The following is a 23,171-nucleotide window of genomic DNA, read 5'->3' as shown; positions in this document are numbered from 1 at the left end:
TGAAGCTTTGTGTGCTAGGGTTTGGGAGGACAGCATGTCACTGAACAAAAGGTTTTGTTTTCCAACCCTGAAAGGGTACAGCAAATATGTGATGGTCTGCCTGAGTGTAAGCATGAACACAGGCTTCCCTTCTTACCCAGCTTTGGGGAGGGTCTCTGCCTCATCCTATGTGGATCATGCTTTGCCATCTCCTGCCCGTGCTCGGGAATGTCGCTTTGTGGATGCCATTATCCCGGGAGAGGTTAGGTGATGTTTTGTTTTGCAGCACGAGCTCCCAGTGTGTTAATACGCACTTGTGTACTTCTGTGGTCCCGGGGACCATCTTTGTATGCCATTCTTAATCTTCCAGATGGACACTCGTATAAGTGAGTGTAGCCAATTTATGCTGCTGCTATGTCTTTGTGCGTCTTCAGGGTGTGTGTGTGTGTGTGTGTGTGTGTGTGTGTGTGTGTGTGTGTGTGTTCGTGTGGAGCCTCTGAGTTTTCAGTCTTCATAGGCTGATGTCTTTCTGAGTGTCCTCTGGCCGGGTTCAGGAGGGAGGGAGAGAAGCGTCGGAGGCAAAGGATTGGGCAGGAGGGGGTGCGTGGCAATCTGTGACTCGGAAAAACAGACGTGCAGCGCGTGCGGGGCGGAGGCGGGGGCACTCTGGCCCCCAGCTCCTCCGCAATCCAATTAAATAACATTTAAATGCATAACCAGCCCGCGCGCCGATGAGGCTGGAGATTGGAGCGGGCGCGGCGGCGGGCTGCGCGGGCGGCGTTTTGTGGAGCTCAGCGATTCTGGCGGCAATTTCCCCGCGCCGCGCGGCTTTTACGAGCCCGCTCCCGGCGCCCGCCCGCTCCGCTGAGCCCGCCGCCTCCTCCCGCCTCCGTCCGCCTCCGTCCGCCTCCGCCCGCGCAGCCCGGCAGCGCGTGGTCCTGCTGCCCGTGCCGCCCCTCCCGTTCCTCTTTTGGGATGTTCCTGGCTCCTTCCCATCCTGTGGGTCTGTCCCTCTGGACAGAGCGCCCAACCCTCAGTGCATGGCTGTTTTTCACCTGCTGCCTGCATCCACCTCTGACCTGGACTCCTTTTGGCCTGTGCAATTCCCGTCTATCTCTGGGTCACTGGCCCCACACAGCTTGTGTTTCTCTGCGTCAGTTTCCTCTCTTAAGCCTCCTGTGCCCTTTTCCCTGAGCCATTCCCTTTCCTCTTCAAGCCCACATCCTAGCATCAGAGTAAGAGGCCTGAAGGAGAGGCTGGAGGTGGTGGTAACAAGTGCATGATTGAAAAAGGTGGCTTCTCTGTATCCTCTCGGCACAGAAAGGACCGGCCTGTACATTCAGGACCATCAGACAGCTCCTGTCCGGAAATCCTGAGGTTGATAGACACGGGCCCATCAGCCTTGTGATTAGTACAGAAAAGGGTCACTTGCTGAAGAACCAAGAGCAGACCCACCCGAGATCCCTGCTTTTCTGAAGACAGTGTCCCAGGGAGACAGCAAGACAAGCCATTTCACGTCTTGTGAGGGACCCAACTCCCCTGTTTCATCTTCCCGTTCTCTCCCTAGCATATCTGTGTTCTGTCCCCCCACTCCCAACATATGGAGCCTGGCATTTACCAGATGCTGATGGCCCAGGCAGATTTAGGGGAAGATCTTTCCTGGCAGACAAACAGCAAGGGGGAATCCTCCTGCGAGCATGTCTGGCACGCTGGAGGAACTGCATTGAAGCCGATGTGACTGGAGTAGGGAAAATAAGGAAGGGAATGAGCTGTGGCTTCTTAGAGGTCACGGGAAGCTAATCACGATCGTGTTGGGGACTAATGAGTCACAGCAAAACTTCCACTCACACTCTGAATGAACAGGGAGCCATTGGAGAGTCAGGGCCTGAGAGTGATGCCGCCATGTTGAGAATGCAGTGGGGAGCGAGGACGTCCAAGAGAGCACTGTAGCAGCGAGGAGAGAGTGGGGCCTGGGCCAGGAGGATGCAGTGGAGCATCATGGAAAGCACAGTCTGGATGGATTTTGCAGAGTCAGCTGTAGGGGGGTTTGCGGTGAGTCAGATGGGAACTATGAAAGCAGTAAAGTCAAGCATAAACTAAGAGGTGTTTTGTGTTGTTTTGCTTCCCATCAGTGACCAGAATATGGAACTTGCCATCACCTGGTGTCATGGAGTACCAAGAAGCTGGCCTCAGGAGACATGCTTTGGACACATTTAGTGTGAGATGCCTGCTAAGTATCCAAGTAGAGGAGGCTCGTGGGTCTTAGATTCCTGTGAAGACCAGACTGGGGATAGAGATTCAGGAGTGTTCAGTGATGCTGGGTGAGATCCTTAAGGAGTCCAAAGACAAGAGCACAGAAACTTCAATACTGCAACAGAGTGAAAAAACAAAACACATGCTGAGAAGGATTTGGGGAAGAGATGTGGGATGAGGTCTTTTGGTCGTTCCTCATTCTGAGCAACCCTCATTGGCCCTTATCTACATGGTCCTGGCTACTTGCTGGCTCTACTTCATTCGCCTGGGAACTCCACACAACAGACACTCTGGACACCTTGTGCCGCTCACTCTTGACAGGGCCTGCAAGATTCCAGATGCTCAGCATTCTGGCCGGTGGGGGGGGGAAAGCACAGATCAATAGGGTCTGAAATCCTGCCTTCTCTTTACTGCTTTGCCAATAGGGAAACTGAGGCCTTGAGAAACGATTTGCTTGGGGACTCCTGCCAGCAAGTGACCAGGACTGACTGTTCCTCATGTACCTGCCCTGCCACAGGCAGCAGAGGGCTACTGAGCACAGGACTATGCCCATCCATGAGACAGAGGCTCGAAGGAGACAACAGAGGTACACAGAGGTGTGTCATCTACTCTTTCCTTATTTCTTTGCTTTTGTTCTTGGTGACTCTCTACCCTAAGTCCTCTGTATGCTACAAACCTTACTCTGACCAGATCTTCCGGAACCAATCCCAAGATCCTCTTGGATGGCTGATCCTGTCAGCTGGCTCAGGCCCTGAACCCAACAGCCAGCCATCTTCTTCCTTTCTCCTGAGTTCTTAATGGCCAGAATATATTTATACTGCTCAGCCCTTTTATCAAAATGTAACATGATTCTGAACCTCAGACTTCACTCTCTCCACCTGAAGAATTTCAGACAAAGCCGGTTTTGCTCACCTATGTTGCTGACTGCTGCAGACTTCTAACTGATTCCCCTTGCTGGTCCCATTCTGCATGCAGCATTTACTCTCACCCAACCCCTGAGTCTGTGTGTTCCTTACTTTTCTTCAGTGTCCTTCAACCAGTCCCAACCAGTCTCCATTGGTCTCCTATCCCGTGGTCACCCTGTTAGGTGGACCCTGCCTTCACTGTCTCAGCTTCTGGGTTAAAGAGAAACTGGCATGATGTTATCCATGGGAGGTTTCTGTCAGGAGACCGTTGTGGGAGGTCAGAGTGGCACCCTGGAGGGGTTCTAATAGAGAGGCCAAGGGCTGGGGTATAGCTCAGTGTATAGCGTCCCCTCTCAGCACTGGGGGTGGGGAAACAAGCTTTAGTGTGCCCCTGGGATGGTGGGGCACATTCAGGAGTTCCCACCTTTTGCTCAGATTCTGATTCTCACTGCTCCTAATCCTATCTCCTTTTTGATCCAAAGGGTGGATCTCATCAGCCACAGGGTTGAGACAGCCTTCCGTTAAATAAGGCCCTGTTCTGCAGAGCTGGGGTGCTGGCTAGGCTTAGACAACTAGGTGAGAACAAACCTGTTCTCTCAGCCTGGCCACACAGACCTAGGCACCCACAGGTATCTGTGTACCAGGTGACTGTCTGGTGCCCATGCAGGCTAGAAGAAGAAAGTGTAGGTTCCTCTGGGACTGAAGTAACATCGTCACGAGCTGCCATGTGGGTACTGGGAACCAACCCAGGTTCTCTAAAAGAGCATCCAGTTCTCCTATCTGCCGAGCCATCTCTCCAGCCCCCGAGTAATTCACAGTTTTATCCCCAGTGCCTGGCATCTTTCACTCAGCAGGTGCTTGTTTATCAAATAGGAGCTTTAATGAATGAATGGCTTGGGCACTCTGCCTGTGGGGGTCCCTGGTCTGCCTTTCTGGAAGTGTAGGCTACAGCTTTCAACTCTAATGTGTTCTGAATCACCTGATGATCACACGCTTTACATGGGACTGAATGGGTCCGGGGGCAGGGCCAAGAGCTTGCATTTCCAGCAGTCTTCTGGACACGCATATGCGGATGTTTCTCAGGCTCCATTTTGAGAGACCATTCTCATGCACAAGGCACCCTCAACCTAAAATTAAGAGATTACAGACTGAGGGAGAGAGGCAGTGAGAGAAGAGCCAAACAAAGAAACCCCAAAGCTCCCAAAGGTCCCCAGAAGTCCCTAGCTGGACAGTTTGAGGAAGTCCGGGAGCACCTACAGCACCCACCACATCAAAGCCTCTTTCTCCAAGGCCCTACCCACGATGGGGGACAGGGCTCTTGAAGTGACTGCCTCCCCCTAGTCTCTAGTTGGTCTCCTTACTCTGGGAACCCTGTGAGTCACAAAGAGAAAACTGAGCTGAGCCCAGATGTGCACTTTTTATTCTCAACACTCAACTGTAGGCCAAACTGCCTCTCAGACCAGGCACACTGAGGTATACACAGCTGCAATTCCAGCACTCGAGAGGCAGAGGCAGGAGGGTCAGAACTTCAAGGGTATCTGGGCTACATAGTGAGTTCTAGGGCAATCTAGGATATGTGAGATGCTGTGTGTGTGTGTGTGTGTGTGTGTGTGTGTGTGTGTGTGTGTGTGTGTGTGTGAGAGAGTTTGGAGCAGGAAACACACTGAGGAACTGGCCTTCTCCTTGGATTCAGCTTCCCTGCTCTGGGAGAGCTTTTGTGGGGCACCATGACCTCTACTTTCTCAATTTCTCTCAGACCTCAAATTCTTTCAACCCAGCCGCCCTCCAGTTCCATAACAAAGGTTCTCTGCCTCCCATCTCAAGGAAAAAAGTCTAGAATGTGTGTAGTGATGAGAACGAGCCAAATCCTTGTTATTATGATCACATTTTTTTCTTACTTATTTTTTTAATTTTGAGAGAGGTTCCTTCTGTTTAACCAGGGCTGGCTTGGATCTCACAGGAATCCTCCTGCCTCCACCACATCGAGAATCCTTTAAAATAAAAGATTTTTGATTTATTTTGGGTATGCATGTGTCTGTAGGTGGGTGTATGTATATGAATGAGGCCAGGGGAGGGACCTGAAGCTGGAGTTACAGGTGTCTTGAGTTGCCCAGCATGCTGGAAGTAGAATTCATGTCCTCTGCAAGAACAGTGGCTACCCCTCAGCTGATGAGACACGTTGCTAGCCCTTCCTTTCATTGTTCTTTAAACATTTTAAGAAGAATATTTGTTTATGTTATCTTATATGTATAAATGTTTTGCTTGAATGTATGTCTGTGTACCACACATATGCCTGGTGCCCTTGGAGGCCAGAAGAGGGTATCAGATCCCCTGAAGTTGGACTTGAACCACCACGGTTGTGAGCTACCGTGTTGGTGCTGGGAATTGAACCCAGGCTCTTCGAAAAATCAGTAAGTGCTCTAACCACTGAAAAATCTCTTCACTGTTTTGAGTGTGTTACATCGTGTACGTGTGTTCCTTTAATTTCATTTATAGGTTGAAGAGATGTCTAAGTGATTAAGAGCACTTGCAACTCTCATGGAAGACTCGATTTTGGTCCCCAGGACTGATATGGTGGCTCATAACTGTCTGTAACTCCAGTTCCAGGTGATCGGACACCCTTCTATGACCTCAATGGGTACCAGAGATGCACATGGTGTACATACATACATATATGCATACATACATACAGACAGACATACAGACACGAATATATCCGTACAAGCACTCATGCACATCAAAGTAGATACATCTTTAAAATTATTTATTTATCATTGTGTGTATATATATGTGTATATATATATAGACATACACATGTGTGTATATGCCATTGAAGGATCATTTGAAGGTCAGAGGACAATTTTATGGAACCCACTGTCTCCTTCCACCTTTACCTGGATTCGGGGATCTAACTTAGGTCTAAGTACCTATACCCATCGAGCCATCTTGCTGGCCCTGCCTGACCATGCTTTGATGGAGGGCAAGGAATTGGTGCTGGGAACGGGACTGATAAGCCTTCTGGAATGGGGGGAGACTTGTTTATCATTTGAAACAGACTCTCATGTAGCCTAGGCTATATTGGTTTATTATTTGGAACAGTCTCGTGTAGCCTAGGCTATCCCGGAACTCATTATGTATCTGGGGATGACTTTTAACTCCTGATCATCCAGATTCCATCTCCAGAATGCTAATATTGCCGGCAAACACCACCCGGTGTGGCTAGTGAGATTTTTAAAGCTGCTATCTGTTTCCCTTTATTTTTATGTTAGGAATCTGTGGATTAAGTTTCAGGTTCCTCTTCGGTAGCTGTACATTCTGGGCTTTTCTGTCCAGGAACACTTCTCATTCTGCTTCCTTATCTGTTCCGGTTCTTTCGTGGGTGGGTCTTAGATGGCAGGCCATCTCTGGTCCTCTAGGTGTGGAAACCGGGAAGACTGAGGTCCTGAAGGTGCAACGTGACAGCGGTCCCACTGTGCCGCAGCGGCTGTGTGATGTGGTTTCAGTTGAGTTGTTGCCCTTCCAGCTCATTCCCAAGTGAAGGGGCTCCAGGTTCTACGCAGCCGCACCAGATTCTGCTGCAAATGCCTGGGACGCGAACAGAAGGCCAGCTTGAGGTTTGCGACGTGGCCTACTAGGAAGAGAGAAGTGAAGATTGGACAATAGAAAGAGGGTCAAGGAAAGAGGCACAGTGGGGCAGGGGCATGGGGTCTCCTGGACTCGCACCACCAGGCCTTAGCGTGCCTCTGTGGGACAGGTATGACAGGGCTGTTTCAGGAATCAGTCAATCAATACCCATAATGTTCTGGAGTGTGTGGTGGCCATAATGAGTAAGGCAATGCTGTCTGACTCACAAGGGTTCTTTCTTGGAGGTCAACCTGCTGATGAAAGGGACCTGCCAGAAGGAGGCTGACTATCTGGGCTCTGCTCTACTTTGGGGGTCCTCTCACCCTGTGATCTGGTACCCAGAGGCCAGGCACCCCAGGATCCCTCTGGGCAGGCTTGGTGGCGGTGGAGGGAGGGAGGCCGAGGGAAGCCAAGCGAAAGATGAGCTGGGAGGAGGCCATGGAGCCAGCTTCAGATTGTGATCTGGCAGAAGCCTGGCAGCTCTGCCTTGTGGTTCCCTCCTTTGTCTTAAGCCTGTTTCCCAGTGTCTTGCTTCTCTACTATCCTGGCTTCCATTGCTCTCAGTACACCTACTCCAGCTCTAGCTCCTCTCACTTTCCCATATCATCTCCATTCTCTACCTTGCCATTTATTTCTATTGGGGTGGAGGACTGGGGGTGGGGGAGGGGAGGTCGCCTTCATCTCATCCTTGGCTTCCTCCTGTGCCTCTGGCCCATCCTTCTCTTTCTCCGCTGCGAGTCTGCCATACTTTCTATTCCTGTCCGTTCCTGTCTTCCTCTTAGGTTTCTGCCTCCTTATTGACTCTTCTAGTTATCCACACAGCCTTCCGTGTGTACCTCAGTCCTCTTGCACCTCATTATCAGTCACACCATTGGGTCCAGGGAGGCTACATTCAGAGTCCATGCTCAACCTTCACTTGCCCACCTGAGGAAGTCATAGTAACGGCGGGGCTAAATTTAATCAGTACTTACTCCAGAACTGTGTTTAATCTCGTGTAATTCTCTTGGTAACTCCGGAAAAAAGACTCTTATTGTGCCCATTTTGTAGATGAGCAGAGCAGGTCTAGAGAATCAAAATAGCTTGCTGAAAGCTTTTCAGTCAATCCCATTGGACAGGCAAATGGAGGATGCTCAATCAGAGCCCTGGGGAAGGTTGGTTTCACTCTCTCAGTGAGACTGAGAATCTCGACCTCAATAAATCAGAGTTTGCCTCTGTGTCTGTCTCTGTCTCTCTCTGTCTTTCTTGTGTGTGTGTGTGTGTGTGTGTGTGTGTGTGTGTGTGTGTGTGTGTCTGTGTGTGTCTGTGTGGAGGCTAGAGATTGGCTTCAGCTATCCTCTCACCTTGCCCTTCTCCTTAGCTTCTGAAACAGTCTCTTACTGAACCTGGAGCTTTTCAGCTAAACCGGACAGGGAGCCCTGAGATCTGCCTTTCTCCACCTTCAGCACTGGGGTTCCAGCCATGCCTGTGTTCTATATGGGTGCTGGAGATCCAAACACTTTCTCATGCTTGCAACATAAGCATTTTACTCACTGAGGTAACTTCTCAGCTCCCTCCTCTTTCTTTAAACATTCTCCTGGCCCCCCTAGAGTCTTCCAAGGGTCTGACAGCCTGGCCCCTCCTTTAACATTCCTAGCTTGGCCTCAAGAGATTGTTCTGTAACTTGAGGCACAGATGTAGGCACTATATCTCATTTAGTCACAGAGACTCTAGGAGGTCTCTGCTGGTGAGACAATGGCCCAGGGAACTTGCCTAGGGGGTCACACAGTAAGTGGCTGAGCAAGGATCTGAGCCCAGGGAATTTTGGCTGTCCAGAACCTATCCTCTCATTAGAGACTCTACTTCACACAGCCCCTCAAAACAGAGTTGTGGCATCCACTGTGACTAGCCCAATGCTTTAAGCTGTTCTTGTAGTTCTACCCCAGCCCTTGGCTACAGTCTGCTTCTTCAAGCACTGCCCGCTGTGGCATCCTCTGTGTCACCAGCACTAAAGTCTGTTGAGACTGCTCTCCCTAATGGGTGCCTGAGGGGGATTTATAGACAGGGATCCCCAGGGAGCAGGGACAAGTGTTTTCTTCTCCAGCCCCACTGTGCAGCCTCGCAGCCCAACATCTCCCTCGTTCCGGCCCATCGCAGCAGCTGATTTAACTCAGTGGCTGGGGGATTTAGCTTTAGTGCTGGTTCCTACTATAAATCCCCCGGGCAAATAACCAAGTTGTGCATCAAATCTGCCCAGGAGTGAGTAGGAGCAGATGCTTGTATGGCCATGGCACAGGGCAGGTGGGGAAGACTCCAGGCTTTACCATCCATCTCTGGCCACACCACCAGGACACAACACCTTGTTCAGGCCCACCATCCAGTCAGTCAAATCTTACCAGCCCTATGTGACATCCCTCGGGCGCAGGCTCTGGCCGGTGGCAGACTCCTATCTCTACAATTCCATTTGGAATTCGTTCACCTGATAGCCCTCCCCAACTCCAAAAAGGATAAAACTGACTACTGCTTTAGGTTCTGGTCTTGCTTCCCAGTTGGGCTTTGCTTGGCCTCTCCTGGGCTGACCAACGTAGGCTCAGTGTGAAGGGATGAGATGTAGAGACCATTAGGGCTGAGGCAAATTTGCAGGCCCGAAAGGGGTGGGAGAACCCCAGAAGGTAGAGGCATTTCCTAAGAGCAAAGGGGGAAGGGGTGGGTAGTCATAATTGGGATCCCAAACTTTCTATACTTTGGCCCATATTCAGGAAGGCAATGAGGCCTCTGAGGTCTGCATGGATCTGGGGGGCTAGGTAACATTGGGTGGGATCACATTCTGTTGCGCCTGCTGACTTCTCTGCCGCTTCCAACTCCTCTCAATTTTTCCAGTGGCTCCTCCTTGAGGCTCCCCTCCTCTCCCATCTGCTTCTGTGTTTTCTTGTTCTTTTCCCACAGCTTTCTCCCTCTAGACCTTGAAAGCACCCCTCCCTGGGCTGACAAGCTAGGGCCAATGAGCTCGAGTTGGAGCCTGGTTCTGGTTCCGCTCCCTAGAAAGCCCCTCATTCCGAGCCCGTCCCTGGTGTCTATGATATCTCCTTCCTCATCCATCTTCCCTGTCCTCCTCCCTGCCCCTGCCGACCACCTCTGCCTTGGATATTACAGACACTGAATCAGCAGCCCTTACCAGTGTTCTGCTGACAGGGAACTTTCTGCCTCTGAAGGCTCCTGGTGGGATCAGAGTCTCTCCGGGAGCCTGCAGACATGGGGTTGGGGGGGGGGGGAGGAAGGAAGAAGGAAACAGGTGGATGCAGAGGGAGAGATGAAGGGCAGATGGTAAGAGGGCAGGAGGGAACTTGGAGAAACAGAAGAAGAGCAGAGGGGACTTGGGAAAATATGGGGTGGTATAGTGGTATGGACTTAGATTCAAGCAGAGGCAGGTGGAGTTCTGTGAGTTTGAGGCCAGCCTGATCCACACATCAGAGCTACATAGCAAGACCCTGTCTTGAAAGAAAAGAAACAAACAACAACAACAGAACAAAACAGGGTTGGAGAGGTGGGTTCAGTGGTTAGAGCTGGGTTCAATTCCCAGCACCCACGTAGCAGGCTCAACCTGTCTGTAAAGTCAGTTCCAGGGATTCTGACAGCTTCGCACAGACATACATGCAGGAAATACATGCACCGATGTTTTTAGACATACATACATACATACATACATACATACATACATACATACATGCACCAATGAATATAAAATAAAAATAAATTTAAAACAATAGTGACTCCTTACCCCATTGACAGGACAGTGAAGGATAGTTTGTTTTGTTTTTTTTAAAAGAGAGACATGAAAGGTGGGAGGAACATGCAGGAAGGAAGTGAGAGGCGGAGGATGGGGAGAGAGGCAGGACGAAGGATGGAGTATATGGTAAGCTTGTCTTGCCAGTGTGTGAGCCTCCCCACTCCCACCCCAGAGCTTGCCCCAACCCTTGGGCCCAGCAGGTACCTTGGAAGCCCATGCTCCCTAGGCCTAGGTTGAGGGGTGCAGGCTGGGCCTGCTTCTCTCCCCTGCACCTCCCTCTCTCCCTCTCACGTGGTGGTTTGCACTTCATCTTGTTTGCGGGGCGGCTGGGCCTGCTCTCGGGGTTTAATGATCTGTGCCATTATTTATAGCTTTGCACGCCGAGAAACACACTGAATTTATCGCTTGCTTCTATAAATAACCCTGGCAAACGGGTACCCAGGGATGAGGGAGGGAGGGGGGAGGAAGAAGCAAAGAAAGGAAAGGTAGGGGGTAGGGCAGGGGAGGTCTCTGTGGATTCTGTCCCTAAAACGGGGTGATATGCTTGCACAAGGATAGCAGAAGCTGGAGAGAGCGTGGGTGTGTGTTTAAGAACAAGTTAATATGAGCAGGGTGGCCTGTGCCTCTGTGAGGTGAGCAGATGCTCCTGTGTTTCGGAGGACGCTTGTGGGTTGACTGTTACTGCTTGTGTTTGTTTCCGGTGCCATGTTGATGACAGTGAGATTGAAACAACATAAATGAACCCCAAGAAATGGCTCATTTGTACATGGTTGCATACAAGAGCAGGGGCAGGCAAGGGAGAGTCTGACTCCCGACTCCCTTCTCTATAATTGGGGTGACAGACTGTGGAATGGGTCCCCCTTCTTCTTCTGGTGTTCAAGGGCAAAGGCAGGGAGAAATGAGGCCTTGAGGATGCATGTTAAACCAGTAAGAGGGAGGGAGCTCTCCGTGTCCTGTGGGGCAGAAACCAGGGTCATACTTCACGAAAGCCAGAAGGACCGCAGCTTTTGGGCTTGGGGGATGGAGAGATGAGGGCGTGGCGATGAGAATGGTGCACTTGGCCCCAGCGTTACTCCTGCTGGTCCTGTTCCCGACAGGAGCAGAGCTATGCTCTGTCCAGTTTGCCCAAGCGTAGCCAAATATCCTATGCAAAGCCTATAGCAGAAGCCTGCTGGTTGCTGTCCTTTGTCCCTGCCATAGGCTCCTCCCCCTTCCCCTCCCGAAGCCTGCCAGGGATCAGCCTTGGGGGATGGAAAGCCCTGGCACAACTCTTCTCCTTCCCATAGTCCCCTCTCAGCATATCTTCACAGAAACGAGGCAGCCATTAACTCAGGAAGTGTTCTGCATTGCTAATGAGAGAATTTGCATATGTAATGAAGACCCTTCACAGGTGTTGGGGAAGCCCCCCCTCCTCTCCTCCCTTTCTTCTCTCTTGCCAGCTGCCACTTTGACCTGTGGCTCTGGGGCTGAGGAGGGAGTTCCTCATCTGGTTTGGAGATGTGCCAAGGAGTTAGAGGCAAGTAAGCCGGGGTTCCCTTACCTGGGTCAGAAACAGTCAAGGTGAAGTCCATCGTGTTAGTGACAGGTCCAGGGACATGGGACCGTAAGCTTGTGCATGCTCACAGAAATAAGGTACAAGGTCATTGTGTCCAGCTCTTTCTCGTGCACTGTAGCACATTAGGTAACGTGTCCCATCAGTGCCAAGTGTTCAAAACGCATCCCGGGCTGCACCCACGCCATGTGTACAGCTGCTAGCATGCACTTCATACACACAGCCTGGCACGGCCTGGCACAGCCTGGCATGGACGTGGGCAATTGGGGATCACACCTGCATTGGCGTTTACTCCTGTCAGCTTCTTTCCCTTTTCCGCTCATGGAGGTATCAGCACCCATCTGGTTAGGCCAGAAAACTCTTCATCTCATTCAGACTAGGTAAGCATACACGAGGCCACCGTTCTTTAGAAAGAGAAAAATAATGGGCCTAAATCAATGACGTGTAAGGGCAGGAGAAAAGGCTAGAGCCAGGGAGGCGGGCCTCGGATGAGGAGCTGAAGGCAGATGGAAGGATGTCTTGGGAGACAGGGTAGAGCCAGGGGCACTAAAGTCCCTACAAGGTCATTCTTAGGTTATCCCCAACAGCCCTCAACTCTCCAGCTTCAGTCCAGCCAATCCCTAGCTCAGAGGCCTCCCCTCACCCTCCCGTTGGTCCTGCCCAGTCACGTGACTCTTCCCATCTCTGGCAGCTGCCCCTGATGATGGATGCTGCTGCTTAGCTGTACCTGTTGGGGGACAAGGACTGCACAGCTCCTAATTACCTCCTTCTAGAACGAGGACTGGGGGCTGGGCTGTGTGAGGCAGCTTTCCCTCTGGGGCCAGGGCTGCCATCCTGAGCTGGAGGCAGGTGTTCCTCCCAGTGCCCCTGGTGATGGGGTTACAGGAGCACCAGTCAGGGGTGTGAAATGAGGGGAGCTATTCTGCAAGGCTGGAAGTCTGAAAGCTTTTCAAAGCCACGGTGCCAGTGGCCTGGCATATTGGCATAGGACTTAAAAACAGATGGCCTTTTCCTCGTGTCCTTCTCACAGAGGGCAAGATCAAGGACAAGTGTCACAGAGAAATGCCTGGTATAGTCAGGGCTAAGGCATATTTGAACAAAAGGCAGAAGTGAGGGCCTAGAAGCACAGTGACACTTGTGAGGAGGTGGATCTCCTTCTCTTGCCCACAGACCTCAGCCTCAGAGATAGTGTGGGGTTAGAGCAGGAGGGCAGGAGAAAAAGCCTGAATCACTGTTCGGAGGGGAGGAGTGGGTGACACTGGCTGTCTGAGAAGGGTGTCTGTTATAGGCTGGTCCCGGAGGCTGGGTTGGCCTGGAGAGGGAGGCGAGACCCTCCCCAAGGATTGAAAGGTTGGTAAGCTCCTGCTGACCTTTCGCCAGGGCACCAAGGTCTTAAGGGTCAGAAGCATGTATTCAACAATTCCCCATGTCCAGAGCTTGAGAATCAAGGAAACCAAAGGACCAAGCCTGTGTCAGTTCTCTGGGTGGTGGAGGCTGCGGTGACGTAGATATGATAATTGCTAACCACTGATAATTAATGACTCATTGATAGCTCAGGGATGCCTACTGCACCAGGATCCCTATCTGTGGGGGTCTTGGGTGAAGGAGAAGGGATAAGGCCCGACCTAAGCACCTGGGCACCAGGGTCCCAAAAAAGGGCAAAAGAAACCAGTTGTCCAGAGTGGTGATGTGATCGTGTCCTCGTGACCACAGTACCTGACAATCAGCTGAGAGAAAGATTTATTTTGGCTCCTGGTCTAATCCATCATGGTGAGGGAAGCACGGTGAATCAGTTTAGTTCACAGTGGGAGGGGTGTTTGGCAGATGTCCCTCATGCCACAGCAGAGCAGGAAGCAAAGAGGAACCGGTGGTTGGGTATAAACATCCAAGATCTTCCCATTGTGACCTATTTTAACCAGGTAGGTCTACTTCCTGTACATGTGCTTGTATTCACACGTGTGCAGGTGCACGTCTATTTGTGCATGTGTATCTACATATGGAGGTGAGAGGTCAGCTTTGGGTGATTTTGTCTTCTTGAGACAGGATCTCACTGGTCAGAGGTTGACAGTCAGCCTAGGTCGGTTGACCTAGCCACAGCATCCTTCTCTCTCCGTGTTCCCATTGCTGAGGTGACAAACATGTGTCACCACACCTGGCTTTTTACTTAGTTTCTGGGGATTGATCTTAGGTCCTCACACGTGTGTGTTGAGCACTTTACCAACCTGGCCATCTTGACATCCCTGGCTAGGCTTAACCTTCTAAAGGTTCCAAAGCCTCCCAAAGTAATGCTACTAGTTGAGCAACAAGCACTTGAAATGTGAGCCTTCGAGGGACTGAGGGACGTTTCAGATTTAAACCATGCCAGTGGATCTCCCTGACCTCAGCAAGGAGAGAGAGAGAGAGAGAGAGAGAGAGAGAGAGAGAGAGAGAGAGAGAATGAGAATGTTGGGGGGAGGGACAGGAGGTCACTCATGTCCCCCACTGATTCCTCTTCTGCATAATTCCCCAACTCTATTTACGTCTTATTTCATATCTATTTCAGTTATGTCCCCACCTCAGAGTTGACATGTCCCCTGGGTTGGCCCCCATCAGCAATGCCCTTCATTTCATCCCAGCACCCGATTCTTCACTACCTTTAGGAGCTAACATCAGACTGGAAGATGGTCATTCTCCATCTCATGCTACGGTGTCAGCCACTACTGACATTAGATTTGGGAGCATTACCGGGTGGGGGAGATGCTCACTTTGTTCCCGGCTGTGTATGCGTCTGCAGGAGTAACTGCAGGAATAGACTGCAGTTAGAGTAGGTGAGGGTGGGCCTGGATACACCAGGCACCTGGGGTGGTGGTGGCAGCTGCATTCTTGCCCATCCAGGTAGTTAGGAGGATGCAATGAGGAAGGGAGGTGATGGTTCACAGTCTCCCCACCACAGCAGGCTGGGGCAGTTTGGTTGAAAACAGGCTCTCCTAGACTGAAACAGGCTCTCCTAGGTTTATGTATGTATGCATGTGTCTGTGTGTGCGAGCACACACTCACCACCAGAGACGGTATCACACCAACATGCTTGTTGCTTAAAGTTTTCTCACAGGCAGCCTGATCTGTGAGCAGCTTCCAGGGCAGATCTCTAGTCCTGTTGCACGAGGCTCCTCTCTCTCACTCCAGACAGAAGCCTTCTGTCACTCCCCAGGACTGATGAAGAGTAGTTAAGACTTCCAGCAGGAATTCACGGCTTTCTCTGATCTAGTCCCAACTTGCCTCCAGCCTTATCGCATATGAAGATAAGTCTCCAAAGAAGACTAATTATCTACATTTGCACTGCCTCTGCCTGAGTGGCCAAAGAGCCCCTCAATAGCTGCTGGTTTGTGCTTGTACCCTCCAGGAGGCATGGGGACTCGGCAGAGGAAACCTTTGGTGTTATTTCTCAGGCTACCCCCACCTTTAAAAAAATATTTCTTTTTATTTTATATGTGGATGTTTTCTTCTGCATGTTTGTCTGCTTAACATGTAGTACCTAGAGAGTCCAGAAGAGGGCGCGTGATCCTCTGAAACTGGAATTAACAAATGGTTGTGAGCTGATGTGAGGTTACTGGGAATAGAACCTGGGTCCTCTGGAAGAGCAGCAAGTGCTCTTAACTGCTAAGCCATCTCTCTAACCCCTCTCTAGCCCTGGCTGTCCTGGGACTCACTGTATAGATCATGCTGGCAACAAACTCACAGAGATCTACCTGGCTCTGCCTCTCAAGTGCTGGGGTTAAAAGCATGCTCCAACATGCTTAGCTCTCTCAGGTCCCATTTTTTGAGGCAGGGTCTTGCTGTGTAACCCAGACTTGCCATGAACTCCTGATATAGTTCCCTCCTCTTGAGTTCTGGGATTACAGAAGCTTGTCAATATACTTGGCGCAGGAGGTGGGTTTGTTTGAAAGGGTCTCATGTAGCCCAGGCTGGATTTGAACTTAATATATAACCTTAGACTCCTGTTCTGCTTTTATTTTCCAACACGTGTTTATCACTACACCTGGCTCATGCAGTGCATGCTTTTTGATTGTTCTTGTTTATATTAACTTCTTCCTTAGGACTTTGTGCTTGGCATTTGGAGAGGGTATGTCTTTTTGCAAGTCCCCCCCCCCCCCCTTGCTGGTCCTCAGAAGCAGGGTTTCTGTTAATTTCCATTTCCCTGGCCCTACCATGGTGCCTGGCATCTGTGTGTTTAAATGGGCCGAGAGCCTGGCTCCAGAGGAAAACTAGGCTTGGTGGTGCAAGCCTTTAATCCCAGCACTTGGGAAGCAGGGGGCAGGTGGATCTCTGCGAATTTGAGGTCACTCTGATTTATATAGTGAGTTCCAGGACAGCTAGAACTATGCAGAGAAACCCTATCTCAAAAAGCAGACATACAGACAAACAGGGGAGCTTAGTTCTCACACACAGTACTAGAAGGACTCCAGTACTGAGTTTTGTCTGGTCCCCTCCCTCTCATTCCCCTCATGGGGGCTCTACTCTGTTTCTCTTCCCCTTGACAACTGCTCCAGAGGATCCACACTTCCCTCCCCTAGAACCAGCCCAGTGACTTGGCATCAGGCCTTCTCGGGGTCCCCACTGGGAAGTCTGGGCTGCAGAAGCTTGGCAAATTTCCAGTGGGCGCCCCTGGTGAGGTCTCCTCTGCTACTGCTGCTACCTCAGGGACCAGAGTTTCCCATCACCCTGGGTTCCCATACTTCTGTTTTCCAGCCCATAGCCAAGATATCCTGCCTTCTATCCCTGACCCTGACCTCTGGAGCCCTTCTTAGCCTGAGAACAGGCTCCTTGTTTTATCACCCCTTCTCTGAGAATACTGAGGCTGGAATTCTAAGAGACCAGAAAACATTCTTCCAAAGTGTGAAGAAGGGGGAGGGCTCCTGAGCGGATGAGACCCTCATCTGACATTTCTGCTTCCGAGCAGCCCTCATTTTCTCACATCGCCCCTGGGAGAGGAGTTGGCGGAAGCTCCAGAGAGTACCCCCAAACTTCTGAGCTTTACATACCTTACAGACAGGAGATGTTCCTCGCAGGGAGCAAAGGGGAGTTAGTACATGTTCAAAGCACCCTAGGGTCCTGCCCCAACATCTCCCACTCTCTGTGGTCCCTAAGGATCTTGGATAAATCCAGAGACCCAGGAGCAACTGCCCCTCGGCCCTGCCCTAGAGAGAAGAGGAGAAAGGCCATGGGAAAATCCCCAGGAAAAAAAAAAAGTTAAGGAAGGGTGGTGGCTCCCTCTTCCCAGCAGCCTAATAAAATCCACCTTTGAAGACAGGCAGAGGAACCCAGGGGTGATGTAGAGGGCAGAGGAGGGTCTGTGGTTGCTGGGGGCTGAAATTGCTCTTAGTGAGTCCTGGCAAGATCCCAAAAAAGGAAAACGCCAGGGCTCTGTACATAAAATTTGGCTGTGAGCATGAATATCAGAGAATCTCATCTTGAGTAGGTGTGAGGGCCCCAGAGCCTGGAGCTGAGTCACACATTTCTTATTTTATGAGCTCTTCACTTACAGGCAAGCCAGAGAGGGAAAAGATCCAGGCAGAGTCACACAGCATTTGTGTGCTCCTCATGGTTGGCTGGGCCTGACTTTCTCCTGCTCTCATTTTTTTTCCTTTGTATAAATTAAAAAAAAATACTTCTATTCTTCATTCTTACTTTAGCAAACCCCATGCTTATTCCAAAAACCCTCTTCCTCCTCGATAGTTACCTGTGAACTTCGATCTCAGGAATCCACTTTGGGGAGAGCACTTTGAGAAAACGAGATAGATCCCCTTAACTCCCAAGGGCTTGCAGACGGCCTGCTAAATTGCCCCTTCAAAGGAAAATTAAAGCAGTGTGTTTTATGGAGTGTTTTCTTGGGCTGTAGCTAGGGTGGAGTTACAGGCTCAGGACTGAGACACGTCAGGGTGAAACACCTGGACCGGCAGAGCATTTGCTCCACTCCCCGGCCGGTACCCCACTTCCTGTCAGAGTAGAAAAGCACGAAGAACCTACCCCAGCTACCCCAGGAACTATTTCCTGGGGTCTTTCTTCTCTCACAAGGAAGCCCTGAGGAGCACATGTCCCTTCTGGGGCCCCACCTCTTGGAGCATCAGTGGTGGGAATTCTGAGACCACACTGTCAGGGTCTAAGTCTGGGATCTGTGACACCTCAGGGTTTTTATGACAGACTGCCAGGGTAGAAGGAAGAGGACCCCTCTGTTTAGGCCCCAGGCCATCTTGCTCTTGGCCCCCCGCATTGTTTTCTTCTGACAGTCAACCCAATTCTCTCTCCTCTCTCTCTCTCTCTCTCTCTCTCTCTCTCTCTCTCTCTCTCTCTCTCTCTCTCTCTTCTATTTTTGGCTGTGTGACGACAGGGTTTCATTTAACCTAGGTTGGTTTGGAATTTGATATGTAGCCAAGGATGTCCTGGAATTTCTGATTCTCCTATCTTTACTTCCTGAGTGCTGGGAGTATATGCCTATATCACCACACCCATCTTATAATGTGGTGAGGATTGAACCCGGGGCTTTGGGCGTTTTAGGCAAACACTTTACCAATTCTCCAGCTCCTTGGTCCGCTTTTGTTGTGGGATTCAGAGTGAGTCATTTTTGTTTTTCTTCTCATTCATTATTTCCAGGGAGGTCTTTTTGAAAAGAGGATCTAAAGTAACCATCCTAATAGAATGCTCACGACAGAGGAAGCCACTGCCTGCTTGTTATGGTTTTAATATGAAATATTCCCTCACAGGCTTGCATGTGGAACCAATTGGTCCCCAGCTGGGGGCGCTGTTTTAGGACGTGGTGGAAACTTTAGGAGGCGGGGCTTAGATGGAGGAGCACAACTGGGGCATACCTCTGAAGGGTCCTGTTCCTGGCGGATGTAAGGTAAGTAGCTCTGTTCCCTACCTCATCACAACTGTGATGCTCTGCTTCAGTGGACACAGTGTTGCCCCATCCATAGCTAAAGGCCTGGGACTGTGAGCAGAGACATGGCCCTTTAAGCTGTTCCTCAAGGTATGGTCACAGTGACAGGAAACCCAACACTACCCCAGATGAATTCTTCATTGTTCAACTAAGGGCGGCATGTCTCAGGGAAAAGAGCCTGGGTAAAAGAAAATCTAGGTTCTGATTCGGACGCAAGTCTCTTCTTTCTGGGCCTTAGTTTCCTCATGTGTAAGACATGGAGCTGGGATCTGTAAACTTCAAGGGTCCTTTATAATGAGTGCGAGACAGTGATAATAGCCAATGTATTTGACCCCTAGGATGTGCCGGGTGCTACGTGCTGTGCATGTTCCATAGGTTGTCCTATTTAAGATTCAACCACATGATTGCGCAGTATTGCGTAATTACATAGTGAAACTTGTTCTCCAGAAGAGACAGTCCTATGAGGAAACTAAGGCACAGAGAAGCTAAGTAACTGAGGCCTGTATGCAGCAAAGGCAGATTCAGGACCCAAGCAACTCCTATCCAGGGCTCTCAGTCACATGGGGGCTGGATCCATGTCTCTTAACCAGGGTTGAGAACCTAGCCCTGCTGTCTGTGGGCCAATATTCCACTTGGTTCAGCCACCTATTCACTCAGGACAGTGGCATCATCTAGCCTTTTGGAGGCCACTGGGGTCTGCTGAGCTCAGGCTGGATGACAGAGTGCCTTACCACATACACTTATAGAAATGGCCTTAGGGCAGCATGGGGATTCTTTTTGTTTGTTTTGTTTTGTTTTCTTATTTTGAGAGAGGGACTTGGTGTGTAGTTCAGTCTGATTTTGAACCGGAGATCCCCCTGCTTCAGCCTCCTGAGTCCTGGGATTGCAGGCACATGCTGCCATGTGAGGCCAAAACATGGCTTCTTGGAGGAGGCCTTGGAAAACTGAGAAGAGGTTTAACTTTGCAGAGAGGGGCTCGGGAAGCTCTGAGGGTTCTTGGCCAGAGCATCACATGTATAATACTGTAGAAAAATCTCTTCCCTGGGTTGGGGATGTGGCTGCATGGTAGAACACTTCCCAAGCAACAGTGAGGTTCAACTCCAAGAACTGGAAAAAAAAAAAAAAAAGCTGGCTTTTTAGCCAGGTGCAGTAACACACGTCTCTAATCCTAGTGCTTGGAGTCTTAGGCAAGAGGATTGTGGGTTTGAGGCTGGACTGTGTTACACAGTGAGACTTGTTCTCCAGAAGAAAAAGTCCAAAGCCCTTGTCTGTCTCTCATCTGTCCCAGGAGGCCTTGTGCCAGGAGCGGGAGTAGCCCAGCCCACAGAGCCCTGAGTGCTGCCCCTACCCCACCCCATGCCACACACAGTTCTTCCGCTCAGTATTACATCCGATTCTGCAAGGCTGTGCTGCTTGAACTCCGTGTTGGATTAGACTTCTTCCTCAGAAGACAATTTATGGCGACATGTCGGAGACTCTGTTTTAATGAAGTTGCAAAAGTAGGTTAATGGGCTGTGGGTGTTTTTCATCCCCTCCCCCTGCCCCATCTCCACCCCTGGGCAGATGAGTGATGTATCTACCAGTAAGAGGCAGAGTCGGATCCAGCCTGGACTCACAAGCTCACACATCCATCCTTGGCAGCCCCCTAGGCTCCTCAGTCTCGGTCATCTCTGCCACTAGGTAGGAGCTCAGGATGTCTAGCCCTAGTTCCTCGGATGCTTGGATGGATCTCCCTCTCCTGCATTGAGGGAGGGGTAGGCCATAAGTTGAGTGAGGATTCTGGAAAGAAGAAAGCTAGAATGCAGGAGAATGAGTGTCTTTGGACATTGGGGGCCAGGATGTATAGACCTGTGGTGAGCATGAATGCTAGTGGCCTTAAATGTCTAGGTCAGGGAATGGAGGGGGGAAACTGAGTTTCTGGAGCTCTTCCGGTGCCCTTCCTGCCTCTCAGGTTCATGTCTTTGTCTCCTGGTCCTGTGCCTGCTGTATAGCTGCTCTTACCATGAACCATAGGAACAGGAGGCTCTTTCTCTACCCCAAGTCTCAAGGGCATCCTTGCTTGTCTCTGAATGGACCTCAGTTTTCTTCTCAAAGACTGTCCCTATGCACCTCTCCACCCAGTCCCTGCCCATACATCCATCTCAGGAAGTTTGACAGGATTAAGCTGTGGAAAACGTTCCTGTTTGCTTGCCTGGATATTCAGTGAAGGTCTGTCATCCCTGGTAGTTTGGGATTTCCTGTGAGAAGGCTCCAGATCTTCCTCATGGACTCTCCCTGTGTCAGGAATACCTAAGGCAGGATTCTCAGCAAGAAAGGGAGCCCAGAGCTTGCTTGGGAACACATAAACATACCCTGCAGGATCTTGCTGGAAACCACACCCCTCTGCCTGGTCCTTCCACCCTGCAGGAAGTCTGCTCTGTAGTCACCCAGAGCAGCAAGGGTCCTTCCTGGGCTTAAGACCTTCACAGCCAACGAATGAGGCTGTGGATCACGGTTTGGATTTGGACACTGGGACAGGGTAGAACATGACTCAGCTGCCTGGCAACTTCATTTCCTACCTCTGTGGACACCTTTGTCCTCCTTCCCAAGGCCCCTCACTCTCTCCTGCCTTTACAAAACTCTTCCCCTTAGAGATCAAACACTGCCTGCAACTGAACACAGGCTGCTTTGGATGGGCTCTCCCTCCATGCACGTCTTCTCATATCCTTCCTATGCTTTCTCCCCAACTCAGACAGGTCTTCACAACTTTTCCTGGTCCTTGCTCCTACTGAGTGTTGCTAGGGGCAAGCCATGGTGTGTCCACAGAGCGCCCCTGGGCTCCTACAGGACTTAAGTTGTGACTGCAGGATCTAGTCAGTGCTTCCTTGTCAGGTGGTCCAAGTAGCGCGGCAGGAATCAACTGGGTCTGGTCGTATCTGGAGATTGGTGATGGTATGGCATCTTTCCCTGGTCCCAGTTGAGGGACTCCTTCCCTTAAGATGTCAGACAGGATTCAAGAGCAAGGCAAGTCAGATGTCTCCTGTGTATAGAATGAAACCTAGAACTATGCTTGTATTCCCTGGAGCTTCTGTGGGATTTCCCCTGATGCAGAAGGGCCAGGATTTCCATGGCCACACATGTACACATGTGGAGCTGTTGGGGTGTGGGTTTATAGGGAAGGGAGCAGTAGTGAACACATAGGTTAGGGGGAGCAGAGCCCATGTCTGGTGAAAGAAAAGAGACATCTAGGACCTGACTTAGGAATGGCTCAAGGTGTACAGGGAGAGATAGGAGAGTAGAAACAAGGGTTTTAATTCGGGAGGGTTGTGTGGAGGAGGAGAGCTGGCTTCGAATCGAAAAAGAAGACACCAACAAAGGGAATTTCTGAGATGGGGCAAGCATATGAGGCTGAGTTGGAAGACTTTGAGACCCCAGTTGACTGCTGCTTTGAGGGTTCTTTCCCCCTCGTTTGTAAAGAGGGATAAATAGCATGGGATATTCCTGATTTTATTCAAAAAGCTCTCTCTGTCTGTCTGTCTGCCTGTCTGTCTGTCTCGCTCTCTCTCAGTGTGTGTGTGTGTGTGTGTGTGTGTGTGTGTGTGTGTTTTGTCTATACGAAAACTACTCTAAAGTCTACAGGAAGCCTGGGATTTAATATAAACAAACACTGTCAGCTTCTTCCTTCATGTGACAGAGCAAGTATTAATGTAGCTAAGACAGCAGTCCAGCGTTAAGTCTGCCACCATCCAGTTTGTTCAAGAGGCCTCAGTTTCCCCTACATCAATCTCACATAATAATTTATAAAATTCAAGGTCCTAATGAGTATGGGGAAGATCATAAGTCCCAGGAGCCACCGTGGGCTCCGGGAAGGGTGAGGGCTCCTTGGTGGGAGAACCAGGGGCTTTGACATGACTGTGAGTCTCAGTCTTTCTAGGCTAGGACCCCTGGCAGGAAAATGGGCATGTAGCCCACCCCTCGAACAGCCTGTGCGCCAAGGCTACATTCCCTTCCCCCTTCCCGATCCACTCAGGATGGAGGGGGGGCAAAGGGGGTGGGAGCCCCCTCCCAAGTGGCTTTGAGCCGGAGCACAGCAATTACGCAGGAGGATTTATGTCCCTCTGCCTTTAATCGGAAACTCCGTGTCAAGAAGAAAAATCTGCACTGTCCTCTGGCCCAGCTTCCTGCTTTATCATTATTATTGCA

At 50.6% G+C, this 23,171-nt stretch overlaps 2 long non-coding RNA genes across 2 annotated transcripts; one reads left to right on the top strand and one right to left on the bottom strand.

The window, feature by feature from the left end:
* The first annotated feature begins 966 nt into the window (after nucleotides 1–966).
* LOC120093746 (uncharacterized) lies at nucleotides 967–22,996 on the top strand. Its single transcript, XR_005487437.2, has 3 exons — nucleotides 967–2,197; nucleotides 2,658–2,828; nucleotides 18,814–22,996. It is a non-coding gene; the product is annotated as an uncharacterized LOC120093746 (long non-coding RNA).
* On the bottom strand, nucleotides 5,885–11,243 carry LOC103692988 (uncharacterized). Its single transcript, XR_593737.3, has 3 exons — nucleotides 10,729–11,243; nucleotides 9,913–9,981; nucleotides 5,885–6,768 (listed from the first exon to the last, which is right to left on the bottom strand). It is a non-coding gene; the product is annotated as an uncharacterized LOC103692988 (long non-coding RNA).
* Nucleotides 22,997–23,171: the final 175 nt, after the last annotated feature.

This window comes from Rattus norvegicus, chromosome 7 (assembly GCF_036323735.1).
Source record: "Rattus norvegicus strain BN/NHsdMcwi chromosome 7, GRCr8, whole genome shotgun sequence".
NCBI classification, from domain to species: Eukaryota; Metazoa; Chordata; class Mammalia; order Rodentia; family Muridae; genus Rattus; species Rattus norvegicus.
The sequence above is the reverse complement of the archived record's forward strand: the minus strand, read 5'-3'. Positions and strand labels throughout refer to the sequence as shown.